Source organism: Numida meleagris, chromosome 2 (genome assembly GCF_002078875.1).
Source record: "Numida meleagris isolate 19003 breed g44 Domestic line chromosome 2, NumMel1.0, whole genome shotgun sequence".
NCBI lineage: Eukaryota > Metazoa > Chordata > Aves > Galliformes > Numididae > Numida > Numida meleagris.
In genome coordinates, this window is record NC_034410.1 from 71,919,991 (window position 1) to 71,933,788 (window position 13,798).

Consider the following 13,798-nt stretch of genomic DNA (forward strand, 5'->3'; position numbering starts at 1 on the left):
CTTTTAACACTTCAGAGACAGGTCCCTTCTGAAGCATATCTGTTTATAAGCTTAACGTTAATTCCTAGTATTACAAACATTAAAGTTGATTATCCAGACTTACAAATTAAAATAAATACACGTAAAATTGAATACAGTCTTCCCTACAATAACTAGTAAGTTACAGAATGTTTAACACAGAATAAAACATTCTTAAAAAAGAAAAGGTCAAAAATATATAAAATTCAGTGTGTTAGTAGTCCAGACAGTCCCTCCTTGATTATAGAAATTGATCATGTTGTTTCAAAAGACAACAGATTTTGTTTCAGGCTGGGGTAAACTGAAGTCTGAATATGAGAAATCCTTTTAATAGAAAATGTGTTTAATAGAAAACAGAAAAAGAGACAATAGCTAAACAAAACAAACAATTACCACAAGATTTTTGAATTTTCAAATCAAACAGTTTTTTCTAGTGTGATAAAAAAAATAATGGAATTTTCATATTCTTAGGCTCTGCTTATTCTAGCAACCTATACTTGTAAAAGACTTGGCCCTAAGCTCTGGCAGATGATCACCCATGTGCTTAATCATTGACCTGTTCACTGGCATGGCACGGGAGCACACCAAAATGGCACACTCCTGGACTGGGAAACTTCATGGGCCAGAGACTGTAGTCAGCAGGCTGTCTGGAGGAGATAACGTGGCTTTTAAAATAAGAGAGTGAAATTGTGAGGACAGCACTTCGATTTCCTTGAAAAAGAAATCGAAAATCAAACACCTCAAACCCCCCATTACTCAAAGTAACTCACTGGCACCAAGCACCATCTCAGTACAGTGAGGGAAAAAGGAACGGAGCTGAATGAAGAAAAGAGAAACGTTGCTTAGTGTAAGCAGATGAAGCATAGTTTCTTCTTTCTTTTTCTGTCTGTAATAAACATTTGTACCTGCTGCCTGTTTTTAGATGCTGTAAACAAGCTTTTGTAGTAGCAAGTTTTGAGTTAACTTAGTCCAAGTGTGATTTGAGATGCCTGGTTAACACCAATGAACTTTTTCCTCAGAATAATCCCAAATCTATAAACAAAGACTCTGTAACACTTTAGCATCCTAGAAGGATACAGTTGTACATCACCTAGTACTTCCAAAAGGTAGCAGTGTTTAGGCTGCTTGGATCAGGTGAAGAGGTGGTGCCATAGGGGCTGGATGAAACAGACATCTCCCAGTGATGGCTGTTGACATGGAAAAGTGTTCAGTATGCAGTAAGATGGGGGATACCCACAAGAACCCCAAGGAATGCAGTGGGGAAAAGGTACACACAAAAATGGCAGCATGCCACTTGCTCTCAGAGTAAGAAAATGAATTCTAACCTTCTTCATTTACTTTAGAATTACAGCCTTAGTAATGTGGAATGCCACAGAAAAAGCTGAAGGTACACCTACAAGTTCTGAACCAAGAAAGTAGGAAGTCTACCTGAAAATTAAAGTTCCTACATATCATTGAAGTACCAGACATTATCCTAGCCAAATACTGATGATACAATTTCCTTTATTGTTAATGATATTCAAATATGGAGAGAAATCTTTCATACTCATGTCTGTGTGGTAAATGTTTTTCACTAATATTAGAAAACAGCTGAGAAATAGAGGTAGTAAAGCATAGGAAAACATTAATTTTAAAAATAGATAGATTTATCCATTACTAACATCTGTCAATTTGAGCTATGTATTTTAACTTGTGCAAGCATCTAGAAAAATGAAATATAAAGTTACCATTCTTAAATATTTGAAAAGCACATCGTAAACAGGTTTATGATGTCAAAAAGTGTTAAAAGACACAGGTTTTCAGGGCCACAATGAGAATTAAATGACTCATTTTCCTCTGCTTGTCTCCAGCATTCACTCCTAATCTGTCTTCCCAGATCAGAGTCTTTTTTTTTTTTTTTAATTTCAGATCTGCAGTTTGTGCCAATGACTGAAGTGACAGGAAAATACAGACCACCCAATAACTGTCTGATAGATCGGCCTAATTCTCTAATACAGCATAAGTAGTTGCACTGCATAATAGTCTCTGACAAGGACTAAAAATACAGGCAAGCCAAAGTCAGTCTCACTATACTCAGGCTATAAAAGTGAAAATACCAAGCAAAGTCACACAAAAAGGCCAAACAGTTGAACTTCCAACATCTATGAAAGAAAACATCGAATGACCTGAACAAGCGGAGAAAAAAAACACACAAAGAAAACCCATAGAAGTCTTTGTGATGTATCCTTTCAATAAAGTTAGTATGGTTTTAGATTCATTCTTCAGCAGTCTGCCAAAATCTCTAAAGCAAAACCACAGACAGGTCTTCATAGGAACATTCACAAGTTGCCACAAAACTATGATACTTCACTTAACCCAAGCACAGACCTTGAGGAAATATGCTACAGATCTTCGTACCCTGTATAGGGGCACTGAAATCATAGATGTAATGGTGCACTGTTGCATTATTAATAAGGAACAATGTTGAAAAATCCATTCCCATGAGAACATTCAGTAAGAGCTTTTTTTTCCTTCTACAAGTTTCCTGTTAGGTATGTTTGCATAGTTTCTGTTCACAAACAGAGACATGCTCTCGCACTTCATATCATCAGACTCTCAGTCTCACTAGCATTTTACAAAGTAGTTTCAGGTTTATTTTTCTTGCCTTCTTGTTGTAGTAGGCATAAAACGGAGCGCTCAGGATGTTATGCGGAAGGCCCTTACCTGTGGTGCTTGCTATTGGTTGACCTACTTAGATGAACCCATGTCGCAAGAAGGAGAGGCAGTATTCTTTGCCTGGATAAGGCAGTGCATGACCGCACCATATATGGTCTCCGGATACGCATGGACAGCACGCGATATACAGTATGATTGCCCAGTAGCCCGCGTGAGCTTCTGGAACAGTGAGTAAAAGATAAGAAATACTATATAGTTCTGTAACTTTTAACAATAAATGCCATTTTGCTGTTCATCATATTGGTGCCTATATGCAGTGATTGGCCCGGACCAGGGTTTTGGTCTGAGCGTGCAAGAGTAAAATACAGAGGGTTGCCTGCGTTCGGCAACACTTCTCCAGTGTAACAGCAAGACAATGAGACTGTTATCTATTTCATTTCAGTTTTAAGAAGTTTTACAGTGCTAATAACTGACAGCACTATTCTGTCAGTATCCTCAATACTGCCAGAAAATATAAATATATTAGAAAATAGAAATAACTACCAGGTTCTTCCAGGGTGCTCATGTTACCTATATTTTTAGTCTCCAAGTAGAATTCAAGTTCATTTTAGCCCACTCCTCAGTCTTCTTCTGTTGCTACTTCTTTGAAGATTTCAAATAGTATACTGGTGGGACTTAAAAGACCTGGCATTATTACACTTTTTGTCTCAGCAATATAACTGCCTTCCCAGAACTCAAAACATGATTTCTGCAGCTAAGAACAGCATTGCATTGTTTCTCTTATAATTTGTGGACATGGGAATGTTAAACAGAAGCCCACTATAAAGTATTACCTTCAGACATTGTCTGAAGTGTAAAAATGATGAATGATTTCTGTACGCTGCCACTCAGCCATCAGAGTCTATTTCTGTATGGTGCATCTTATTATGTAATCAATTGCTCTTTAGCTGGGAGCTAAAGACAGCGTAGATGTCTCATCTTAAGCGCATCCAGACAACCAGCCATTTATTTATGCATTGTTTTAGACTTAGTTCAAAATGAAAGCAAGTTTGAATCAAGAACTTTCTACTTCAGATATTCAAAACTACCAGTGAATCAAAATTCATAACCATCTCAAAACTCTTTACTGGCTTCCTTTGGAAGGTGATGTGTGATTTCAGAATCCCTGAAATATTACTACATATGGGAACAGGAATATATCCTGCTGCAGTATGTGAGAAACACTGATACTAAGTGTGCTCTTCTGCTAATAAAAACTAATAGATCAAAGAAAAATTCAAAAATTATTTAACCTGTCAGAGCATAAACATGTAACAAAGCAACATATCCCACAATGATAACAAATCTTTGTTTTAATGGGAACTTGAATCACCTTGACCTTTCCTAGCACAGAGCAGAGTGGCCCTCTGAACCAACAGCAGCATCTGCATCCTCATTCCATTTTAATCAGAGCTCAATTTGGATTTCTGTGTCTCGGCAATCAGTGCATTGCAGAGCAAGGAAACTGCAGAAATAAATGAGATGTTGCCTTGTTCCAGCTGATTAAAACATGATTCAAGGTGACTTTTAGGTGACAGTATGAGTTATCAGAACAGCAGTATACTTTATGAAGGGAAAAAAAAGGGAGGGATGTTTATTTCCCCTATCTGAGATAAGTGACAGAGTTGAAATGAGAGCACTGGTGTGTCCATGAAAATATATCAGTGTTTAAAGAATCCTATTATTAGACACAGTGGAAACTACATCTTGGATAAGCCTCCCATACTGCGGGTAATTATCACAAGCCAGAATGCTAATTGCTTTTCGATCTGCTCAGTGCTTCCAATGAGTCTTGTTGAGGGCTACTGGGGCTGTACGAGACACTAACACTTAATGAGACAAAGTTTATCGGACTACAGCATCGGCTATTATTAAGTGAAGAACAGGAACAACATGCTTTAAAGTGAAATGAGAGAAAGAAGTAAAGAAAAAATTTAAAAATATTTTAATTTTACTTTCTTTTCAGATGCTAAGTAGCTGTGTCTTCAACACACACAAAACTGAAATGAAAATGGTAAAAATTTGCATGTTATTGCTTAGTTACTTGAAATAGTTTTTCTTTAATGTTTCTGGCATATTCTTCTGTTTACAAGAGAGAAATGCAACTATCACCTAAGACTTTCACAAAGCTTTTTTTTTTTTCCTCTTTAAGACAGGTCAGAACTGTAAGGTTAAAAACCATCACACTTTGTGGACTCTCTACCTTATCACATTCTTGTAAAAAGTACATTTAATTTATTTTCCAGAACTACCTGCCTTCAATAGTCTACCTCCTGAGACTCCAGAAGATACAGAATCCACATACATTTTTGCAGAATGTCTAGCCCACTAAAAGCTCTCTCTGAAGTGGGAAAATTCCCAGATTTCCATTATAAAATATTTGCATTCCTAAAATCAGATATTTTCCATACAAAAACATCACTCTTGAACCCACAGAACAATGTAGACAGTTGCCACAAAAAGTATTCCGAGTATCATTAAAATATAAGATATTATGACTCTCATAAAGACAAAACAACGAAGCAACTCAAGTTGTGCTGAGAGTCTGAAGAAGGTGGAGGGGAAGAACAGAACTCAGGTCTCTGCTTCCAATCACACATTAAATACAGAAGTATTTTTCCCTGTAAGACAAAGCTGATGCCTCTGCAGAAAGGCAATGGCAACAAGTATGTAGCTAGGCCATAAGTTACATATTACACTGATGCATACTTTGTTTTGCCTCTTTTTCTAATCTTTGATTTAGATAGGGTAAAAAGTAGTAATTACAGTTATCAGGGAAAGCAGAAAAAGACTTTTTAACTTAAGTTCTCCAAAAGCCTATCAGGTCTCTGTGCAAATGGTTTTGAATATGAAGGTCAAAAGAAACAAGAAAGAACATCAGACCAGTATGTTAAAGACATCAATACTATTAACACTTAATGCAAGTCATAATAACTCTGAAGATGAAAGCAAATCCGAGTAAAACAAGTCAGTACACTGTAACACAAATTTTGAATAAAGTTATCAGTATTTGTGCATGCTTGTGTGGGTGTGTTCACTCACCTTTAAAAGAAAGCACCTCACCATTCTCAAATTACGATTTAAAGAAGGCAGCATATCCCCCAAAAACGCAATTTTAAACATATTGCTTAAAGTCAAAGTACTTATGGTACACAAAAGCTCACCAAGAAAAGCAAGTCTATTGTCAATAGGCTTCTTTAAGCCTATAGCTATCTAGACTTCAAGTGAAGAGCTTTTAAGGGTCTCAAACAAGAGAAATAAACAAGCAAATCACATGCCCCACTGATTTAAATACAGAAAACAAATATTAAGATCTTCATGTCATTCGGGTTTTCTGTTTTGTTTGTAATAACTGTAATTACTTGATATCATACATCCTAAACTCTACTTCACATAAAGTAGGCACAAACTTTACTTCTAAGGAATATTTTTAACACCTGAATCATTGTATTAAACTTGCATTGCACCATCTCCGGGGCAATCTCATCCTTCCTTAGAAAAGGTGACCTACTTCTGAGATGTGGTTTAACAATTGTGTTGTACAGTGACAATAATGCTTTTCTTTTCCTTTCTCTTTTCCCTAGAAAGGCCTATTTTCCTTAAAAATCCCATCCTCATTCTCTAACTCTTTTGATCCAAGTAAACTTCTGACAGCTTTTCTTAATATCAAATATTACAGCAAATAACATAAATATGCCTCTGCAGTGCCTATAACTTTATTCTCTGAATACTTAGTACAATCAGACAACACAGATGTTACTTTTCATACACCATTTATCATTTACATAGGAATGGTGGAGGATTCTGTGAATGAATTCTAAAGTGGAAACTTGATAGTAGCAGGGAAGCATGGAAGAGATTACCTTTCACCATTTCTTTCTAGCTCTTATCATTGTGATCCACACAATGCCTCCCTGGTTAAGGATAAACCTGCAATGAAAACTACAGAAATCCCACAGAAAGGAGAAAAAAGCATTCAGAGAGGAAAGATGGCTAGACAGTAGATTGTGGTCCACTGTATAGCTTTATGTAATCCTTCATAACAGGAATTCGATAAAACACCATATGAACATGATGAAACTTCCTCTCCTTGGTATAAGCAGTGCACCACAGTTTTAATAAAGTTATGACTTCAGCCAAAACATTTGATCCTTAAAACAGCATTAAACATTTGCTCAATCATATTCTTCCCCCATTTGGACTTCTATTAATAAAATATTTACATGTTTTACCACACCTCCATAAATACACTAAGATTTGCCTATTTTTTTTCTTTTTCCAGTCAGCTGCTTAAACATGATTTTGTCCCTTTGCTTAAGTAACCCATGGTTTTGAAGAAGCGCAGAAGTTAAACTGTGATGGCGTGACCAAAGCTAGCAGAGTCAGGCTTTACAGATTCTGCACACAAGGGGCCACAGAACGCCATGTAGTAGGAGTAGCTCAGTATTTTTCAGAAGAAACCCTCTTCCGCAGGAACTTTGAGCTTAAGCTTGCTAAACCCTGCATAACCCAAAGTTTTATATCCCCAACCAACATTATGGCACTCTCTGTGAAGGTACAGTCTCAAATCCTGACAGAGGATTTATTCTGTGTTTTTTCAGACATTTTAAATATGACAAATTAACAGCTGGTATGGACAGATATAAGAAATTATCAAAGATAAAAGGTAAGGAAAGCAAAGGGAAAGGTAAGCTAGAAAAACTTTGAACTTGATATATCATTAAATCATTGCTGCTTTCAGAAATGGTAGCATTTTGAAATGGAAGATTATATCTCTTTCCACATTTTGCTTTTTTTAAATTCCCTCCAGCATCAGGGTATACAAAGGTCAGATGCCAGAATAAGACCATTTCTGATTGATTTTGAAAGGTTACTGAGGGGAAACTTCGGGTGTGAGAAGCCTATGGGAATGCAGCTGACTCCTAGTGTTTTCTAATAGATCTGATAACTTAATGAAAGTCAAAATTGTTGAATTTTTTCCTGGATTTCCAGACAACTTATGAGAATATCAAAACAGCCAAATTACAAATGTGTTATGGCCCAATTTTGTGACTAACTTCCCTCATAATCTTGTCAGGAATGCTGGGCACAGTACCTGGATACCATGAACAGGGAATGTTTCAGCTGTCACAAGCCCTACTTGTGAAAATAGAAAGGATATGACTGTGTAATAGTAAGACCAACATTTTCATTTATCACAGTATTGCTGCAATTTTCCACCCTTCTCTCATCAGGCCGCACTGATAATCAGGGTTAATGTGAGGAAGAGAAAACATTATCCAGGTGTCTGAAATAACAGTCTAGTCCCATAAAGGGCTTTGAATTTTAAAGCAAAAACCCTCACTTCCAGTGGGAAAGCAGAGCAGTGTACAAGGAATTTTCCATGTTCACAGTAACATGACTTGCTGAACAACAGGGTTGCTGTGCCACATACAAAACAGTTTTATCAGGGAATGTATATCACTGCAAGCATGCAAACGAGAGCAATCAAGCTTTGTATGTTTGGACTTCAGGAGTCTAATACTGTGCAGTGCTAATCAGGATTAAGAGAAAGTTTTTAGATGAATAATTTATTTGCCTGAAGTGCAAAAGTCATCTGAACTCTTCCTGAATAGTGTGGCTTACTCTCACAGAAATAAAGACAAAATATCTGCTGATTCACACATTTCATTTGGGTCAAAGGAGACATCCTGTGCAACTCCCCAAAAATAAAGGTACAAATAACAAACCTTTGTTTTGCTTTTAATTTCAGCCAAAAAAAAACAAGCTATTCACACAAGTATAGTTAATATCTTGCCATTTACCACAAAATGCATATATACTTTGTACTCTTGATAACATAACCAAAAAAATGCTGTGCGGTCTTGACTAGCAGCAGATAAAAACTATTAGGAAAAGAAAGGCTTAGAGGTAGGAATTGTGTGTCCAATTGCTTCTTCCTTTCAAACATTGTCATCTGCATACTCTGCTCCATTCAGCAGAAAATAAGCTGAAAAGTCCAACAAAAAAATATGGAAAAACTGGGACAAGACACATTTGTGTTTGAACTAAGGAACATACAATTTGATGCAATTTGTTGAGAGCGCACAAAAGACTTGATTTACCTTACCCAATCTCACAATGGCTTCAGGAACAATATTGAGGAAGAAGACTGACTCCAAACAGTAGTTTTCTGCTTTTGCAAGCCTGTGTGAAGAAATCAGAAGGAGGTTTGGAACATATAGTTCGTAAAATTTTGAGAATGCTGTTTCTACACCATCTTCCTTCCTCCTCCATAAGGAAAAACTTTGTTGCACAATTCTGAAATAAAGTAACATTTAACTATAATTATTGAAATTGATAAAGTAAAAGTAGTGTTAATTTTCAACTTCAAGAATCATTTTAGGCTGAGAAAATTAACAGTACTTAATATACAGACATGTTAACTCCTTGATATAATTACTAATTTGTAAGTTACGCACACTTTCATCATGCTTAGATTTACATAAGCGTGTTTTGGCCATCCAAGAATCTACACTGGTAAATGCACAAGGTTATGTCAAGCTGAATTCTGAAAGCTGAATTGCATCCACAATCATTTCCCAGGTAGGCTTGGAACAGATGGTAAGGTGTTCTGTTAGTCTGACTAATTATACAGACAGACTGTAGAAAGGAGCATTCTTCACTGCAGCGCACACAATTATTATAGGTTACTTTAAATACACAAAAAAGTAAAATGATCTTCTTTTATCTATGCAAGAAGATAAAAGCAGAGTATCATGTTATTTTTCAGTAACATACATGATGTTAATTTCATTAACAGGTTTCTGGACAATACAACAGCCACTGTGTCATTTTAGATGGTTTGTGGAAGGTTATGTTTTGAGTGCTGCTTTGGACTACAGTTCTCATCTGGACTTCTAATGCAAAGAGATAGAAAAAAATGTGGTAGTGCCCTACAGACCACTATACTTCAGCACAGTGTGTTACCCCAAGTTGTAAGTTGTATTTTTGTTATTTTTATTTTCTGGCAGGACACACTGCCAGAAAACATCTAGACCACACTACAGACAAGTTGTTAGCAAATCTGAACGTTAAAGAAAATTCCCATTGCAGAAAGCAAGTGAATGCTTTCTATGTTAAAGATGTGTAAGTCTATATTATAGAACCCAAATAATTTAAAATACAAATTGATATTCAACAGATAAATATATAAATATTTGAGGATTTCGATAGAATCTCAGGCAGAAGAGAAGAATAACAACCAAGTCCATTTAAACTTTAAAGAAGTTAAGGTCAAAAGCATAAGGCAACTACATCTTTATGTATATACAAAATATTGCTCCCAACAACACAGTGACTTGAGAGAAATTCATGTGATCACAGCCAAAAAGATACAGTGCTCCTGTATACATTCATCTCAGATTTCTAACATAGCTGTAACTGCCTGTTAAATATTACTTGCTCTAGTTTTCCTCACCAATAATCAGCAGAGGGCAGTGGCAATGCTGATAAGCAGACTGAAGGGAATGTGTTTTACCTGATAACCACATACTTGCTCAGTTCAGTTGGCAACACGGATCTATATATTATTTACTGATAAACTACATTGGTTTGCAATGATTTTCAGTTTAATTCATTCTATTGTAGTTCAAATACACATACTGAAACAATATTAATGTAATTGTAGCTGTAACTTTTTTCAAGGTATCTGAAAATTGGTAAATAACAGTTTTAAGTGAAGTTTAATTCTATGTTACGTAAGTTTAAGAAGGACTGAACACAATAGAAAGCCTTAGTCTTATTTTGCTTTCTTTGAAAAACAGTTACAGAAAACATGAAGTACAGGTGCCTGTTCTAATTTTTCAAGTAATTAGAAGGTTATCATGATCTGAAATGAGCGTTACCTGGTGTTTATTTTCTGACAGCTTGAAAGAATACCTTCATATAACACAATTATGTGAAAACCAAGACAAAAGAAGAAAATTATTTTTGCATGCAAAGATAGTGATTTGTTTTATTTTCATGGAGGAGCTACAAACTACTGCAGATGTGTTATAAAGACAATGACATTTGCATAATTTAGTGGCAGTAATTTACTAAACAGTTTCACTGCAAGTTAAAGAAAGGACATCCATATGTCTTCATTTGATGAAGGCATTTAAAGTTCTACAGACAGAATTCTTTCTAGAGTTCTTCAGTCATACTTAACAGTAACAGGAAAAACCCTGTAGTTGATGCTACACCAAACTGTCTACATTTGTAATAAAGAGCATCATATTATAAAATAACTAATTTATTCAAAAGGTATTTGCTATGTTTTATTCTAGAATGAAATTCCTTGAGTTCATGTAAGTGGATTGTATGAGAAGATGTAGTAGGCACAAGTGATTTCATTCAACTTATTTTAATACCTCTTCACACTACCCAAAATTAGAAGCATTAGCAAATTGATATCTGATATAAATTAAAATGAAATACCAAATTTGTGCTTAACCTTGTCCACTTCCTTCCTGACTAAAGTCAAAATCCAAGATGTTCATCCCTTACTTAGAACTTCACTACAGCTGAAGTTTAATTCACACCCAGAAATAAAGACTTAAATAACTTACAAAAATGCAGTGGAATATCTGCTCTCATCCATTTTAAAGGTCATTGTGTGAAAGGCAAATCTAGCAGATTATAAATGGTTTATTTTTAGAGCTAGACATAAGCTAATCCATCAGTATGAATTTTTTTTAGAAGATCATCCCAGCTATGCTGCATTGATAGTAAAATGCTTAAGACAGTTAGATATGATAGGGAAAATAAAATGTTTTTTGTGCATTATTTTTAATTCTTCTTGAAATACAACAATATATGCATCTATCTCTAATCTGAACATCTAATCAAATAGAAATTCATGATGTTCCCCGGCTGCTAAGTATTTCTTAATATGGTACACTAAGCTGAAAAATTAAACTGGTGTTAATGAAGATTATGGTCCACATTAGGGGTACAGTGGATGAAGAGGACACACTGAAACACTTTAAAAATATTTTTATGCAGTCAAACTAATTTGTGTGCAATATTTTTTGTTACACTAAGACAACTGTCAAATGTTATATATTTTTTAATCTTCAAAGTCAGCAGCTTGCCTTCTAGTTACTGCAACTACTCTTCTGGGCTGCTTAACAATTTGCAACTAAAGAATTCAGCATTGGCATGGAGTTTTTATTACAGGTTTTCTGAATACACTGCCCCTCTCACTGCTGTAATTGATCTTTTAATTGCTTGATACTACTTCAGCACAAAGAGATGGACAATTAATGCAGACTCACAAGCCTGTGCTTACTGTCTGTGCCTCCTAACAGCTTTCCCTTTGAAATGCATTTTTTGAAATTGCGTGAAAAGTAATTTCAATTATTACTTCTTAGGTTTTACAATGCCTTCATTAGAATGAAGACGTTTTCAGTAGTAAAACTGCCTTTTCACTGTACTGATAAAACTTGAATTTTTGTTTTATTTTGCCACTTAAGAAAGAAACTTGAAGCAGGAGGAAGGAGAAACAAATATATATATTTTTTCTTTAAACTCTCCCCACCCAACACACATTCACCAGGCACTTCTGAGTGCCTGAACCATTAGAATCAAGAAACATAGTGCTCAATTCTTGTAACTGTGAAGCAGACAATTTCTCAGAACCACTGTATATCTTGACTAAGAAGAATATCTCCAACTTCACTAAGCGTCTCCAGTTTGCAAGGACTCAAATCAGTCTTGAATTAACATCACTGAAAATGTGTGTATGTATACACACACACACAGCAGCAGTATATACGGCAAAAGTGTACAGCCTCCACTGAAATGCAGAGTTAGATGCTACCAATCAAGTTTAAAGTAAGTATATAATTAGTATATATATCAAATATATAAAGTACTGATTAAAGTAGTTGAAAGCAAACAGAATATATCTCTAAGCTCAAATTCCTAATCTCAGGTGTTCAAAGAGAAATATTTCAATGCAAACAGGAGATATTCCTTCAACTTTGAAGTATTATTTTAATTTACGTATTAACTATAGGATGAAGATACTAATTTTCACTCACCAATTTGAGATGTGGATTTCATTTAAGATCAAACTGAAAAAGGAATTCATACTAAAGAAAATGATAGCTGACAGTGTTTTCAAAATTGAAGCAACATACAAAGAGAGGAAATAAAAATAGTTCATTAGAAGTTTTCCATAGAGTTTTCAAGAAACTCTCATCATCATTGAGAATGAAACAAAGCAAGAATACCCCACAATCCCACATTTCAATGTAGAAGACATGATATTACTTTGTTAACTGTTTCTTCAATATACTCAATTCACATAATAAATAGAAAGAATCCATGTATCAAATTAAAAATAACACATGTTCAGAATGCCAGTCTACTTTTTCCTAATAAATAGGGAAATGGAAGCTAGATTCATAAGAAATACAAGTTTTTGTCTTGCAATCATATAACTTCGCTAAATATTACAGTACCCCCTTTTAAATAAAAATTTGATCATAAGGAGGAAAAAAAGACGAAAAAGCTTTTAGATCAGCCTAACAGTGTCAAAAAAGTAACTAAATTAGAACTACAGTAGCTCTTAGGAAAACACCTTTCCAGTACATGGGCTCAAACTAAAGATCCTCTTCCCGTTGCTGATAATGATAGTTGCAACAAGATGGGAAAGCAGGAAGATCTTAGCTTACAGCAAGGACCTGCTTAGATATGATAACTAGTAAGCACAGAAATAAGAGAAAGAAACCACTTACCTACAGAAGACCTGTAAAGTCTTCAGATAGACAGAATTCTCCAGAGAACATACAATACCGCTATTGCCAACCTTTAAACGAGGCCTGGGAAGGGGTGGATCCTGGCTCCACCCCTTCCAGTCAATTAGGTGCATTGCATGCACCTGAACTCCCCTGGGATGGCCCTGCCTTCCTACCAGGTGCTCAATCACTGCTTCAAGCCATGACAGCATTTACACTACAATAGAAAACTACTGAATGAGAGATGTTTTTCTTAGTAGCAGGCAACTCAAATATTTCTTAGCTCTATGGAGTACAAACAAATACCATCACCCTCACCC

At 35.5% G+C, this 13,798-nt stretch overlaps 1 long non-coding RNA gene across 1 annotated transcript; it reads right to left on the reverse strand.

Moving 5' to 3' along the window:
• On the reverse strand, positions 7,789-13,547 carry LOC110394579. Its single transcript, XR_002435721.1, has 3 exons — positions 13,479-13,547; positions 8,822-8,898; positions 7,789-8,701 (listed from the first exon to the last, which is right to left on the reverse strand). It is a non-coding gene; the product is annotated as an uncharacterized LOC110394579 (long non-coding RNA).